The sequence below is a fragment of the Arachis stenosperma genome, chromosome 8, assembly GCF_014773155.1.
Source record: "Arachis stenosperma cultivar V10309 chromosome 8, arast.V10309.gnm1.PFL2, whole genome shotgun sequence".
NCBI lineage: Eukaryota > Viridiplantae > Streptophyta > Magnoliopsida > Fabales > Fabaceae > Arachis > Arachis stenosperma.
In genome coordinates this window covers 24855936-24858960 of record NC_080384.1, presented here as the reverse complement: position 1 = coordinate 24858960, position 3025 = coordinate 24855936, and positions in this window count along the sequence as shown.

The window sequence follows — 3025 nt, the reverse complement described above, 5'->3', positions numbered from 1 at the left end:
ATCTCACTCAAAGGAATCCCATCTTTCAGCCGTTAAGCGCATCATTGGATATATTAAGGGAACTAGTGAATATGGCTTATGGTATTCTAAATCTGATAACTTTTGTACAGTAGGGTTTTGTGATGCAGATTATGCGGGAGATAGAGTGGATAGAAGGAGCACCTCCGGCATGTGTTGCTTCCTTGGAAGATCACTCAACATGTGGTCAAGCAAAAAACAAGCCACAGTGGCTCTATCCACAGTTGAAGCTGAATATATATCCGCATCTGCTTGTTGTTCACAATTAATTTAGTTAAAAATACAATTGGAAGATTACAAATTAAAAATCAATAGTATACCCTTGTTTTGTGATAACATAAGTGCCATAAATATTTCAAAAATCCTGTTTTGCACTCAAGAACTAAGCACATTGAGATCAAATATCATTTCACTAGAGAACATGTGCAAAAGGGTACTATTGATATTTAATTTGTAAAATCTGAAGAACAACTTGCTGATATTTTTACAAAACCCCTCTGTGAAGACAGATTCTGTTTGTTAAGATAAAGCTTGGGAATGTTTGATTTAAGCTCTGTTGAAAATTTATGAAATTCTGATTCTATTCAGTTTTGTCTCGTAGGAATGGACGAGATAAAAATAAATGCATGCTGGGAGAGTTGTGATTAAGGGGGAGACTACACAGAAATAAATTCCTATGGGCCCCACTAAATCTCTTTGACCCCACTCTGACCGTTCTATTAGTTCCTCACCTTGTTTTGAAAATCAAAATCTCTAAGTTGTCTTATCAAATCTAGTTGAAAGAGGCATAATGTCAAATCAAATCTTTCCTTTTCAACTAATCCCTTGATTCAAGGAAACCACCTTTTCAAATCTTGGAAACCACCCTTGGTTAATAACCGCGCCATTATGATCATTAACTTCCCTCCACTATCTCTTTCCAATCAACATTTAATGCCTCTCTAACCTCCCTCCACTCACCACCCTCTTCGGCCATCTCTTCTTCTTCCACCTCCATTTTCTCTCTTCACATAATGAAAAAGAAAATTGCATCAAGGAAGAGTGAAATAATCCGTCTCTCTCAAAAATCGTCCACACCCCAATCACACACACATATCCATATTCACTCAACATTTTCATCCTCTCCCTCACCACCCACCAAACGCATGGCCACCATGAGAAAGAAAGTGATTGCCCACAAAAGCTCTAGCCGAGGCAAAAACAAGGAGCCAAGTGTTGAGGAAGAATCATCTCACACCTCACCCATTGCATTGCCACCGCCTCCTTCACCAAAGAAAGCAACACCACACACATCAGGCAGGAGTTCTCAGAAGCCCAAAAGTTTCGTACTGCATGAGACCAGGGAACCCGCAAACCTTGAATCACTGGACTTCAAGAACAAATTTCACAAGCCACATTCTCACTATGATCCGTCAAGATATGTTACATGTGCATTTTATGAATTTCACCAAGAGGTTTTGGAAAAGAGGCATCTGTGTCCCTCATACTTGGTGAACCTTGACCATCTGGCCACCAAAGAAATCAACATAAAGCCTCTGTTTGACAATCTCAAATGGTCCCCATTGCTTCTCATTCACAAATTGGTTTATCCAGGATTTGTAAGGCAATTTTATGCCAATCTGAGACTGATTGATGGTAGTCTTTACTCCTATGTGAAGCGTGTGCATATCACTCTAAACAATGAAACCATCAGTACTGCCCTTGGCTACATGGATGAAGGACCGAGGGTATACATGAGTGACAAATGGGATGAACACATTGGGTTTACATACAAGCAAGTTCTTTCTCATATCTGTGCAAACATGTCTGGATTGGAAGGCACTGTTCCTACTCACAAAGCTCTTTGACCAACCAACTCACTGTTGCACCGCATCATTACTCACATTTTAACCCCACAAAGTGATTCTCACAATAGAGTAACAGTATTTGATTCTCTCATAATATTTGCTCTTGTTACCTCATCTCCTATTTCATTTGCTTACCTCATAATTAGACATATGTGGGAGTCTATAAAAAGTACCAAGAAGGCTAATTTACCTTATGGAATGTTTCTCACGTGTATTTTTAAGTACTTTAAGGTAGATTTAACAAATGAGGATGTGGAGAACAAAATTTCCATGATCAAAGGTGGTGGAGCTGGAAAAGGAACCAAGAGTAAGAAATCAATGCCAATGGATAGCGACTTTGAGAGTCAGCTTGAATCCTCCAAAACAATTGAATCAATAAGAGAAATTCTCACCGAATTCTCAAACATGTCTGAGCTATGGTGCAATCTCATAGGGCTGCTCGCAAGCTAACCTATGAAAATGAAAGGGTTTGGGGAGATGTAAAGAGAGATTGGGTCTGATGCTGGAAAACTTGGAGAAGGATCTGGGAGTTGGCAGTGAAGAAGATGCTGGAGACTCTGATCTTAATTTATCTGATGATTAAACTTCTGCTTAAATTTTAGGATATTGGCTTAAGTAGGCTCAATCTGATACTCTGTTTTGTTTGTTGGGTTGGATACTCTTATAACTCTGAGATACCATGTGATACTCTTTTGTTTGATTATATTTTGGATATTTTGTTGGCTATATCAAATCTATTTGCAGGTGCCCCTTTGATGACAAAAGGGGGAGCAAATGCTGAAAATTGAAAGTGGAAAACAGGGGATCAAATTCTCTTTTGAGAATTCATGATCACCTTTGTTAGAATAATTCACTTGATGCTTGATTGATGCATTTGTTGATCTGTTTTGAATATATGGCTGCCTGATTGGTTTTTCTTGTGATTTATCTTGATGAATATGTATGCTACTAGTGAAATAGAAATATTCTGATTCATCTTGATAAACATATTTGCTGTATACTCCTTTGGCAGTTCCTTTAAACATTAAGTATGAAAATATTTGTTGAAAGTTGCTGTGATCATGCCTTGATTGAAAATATTTTCTTACCATAAGTTTGTTGCTCTAATCTGAATGGAAAATATTTTAAAACAGCAATTCATTTTCAAGAATATTTTTGGC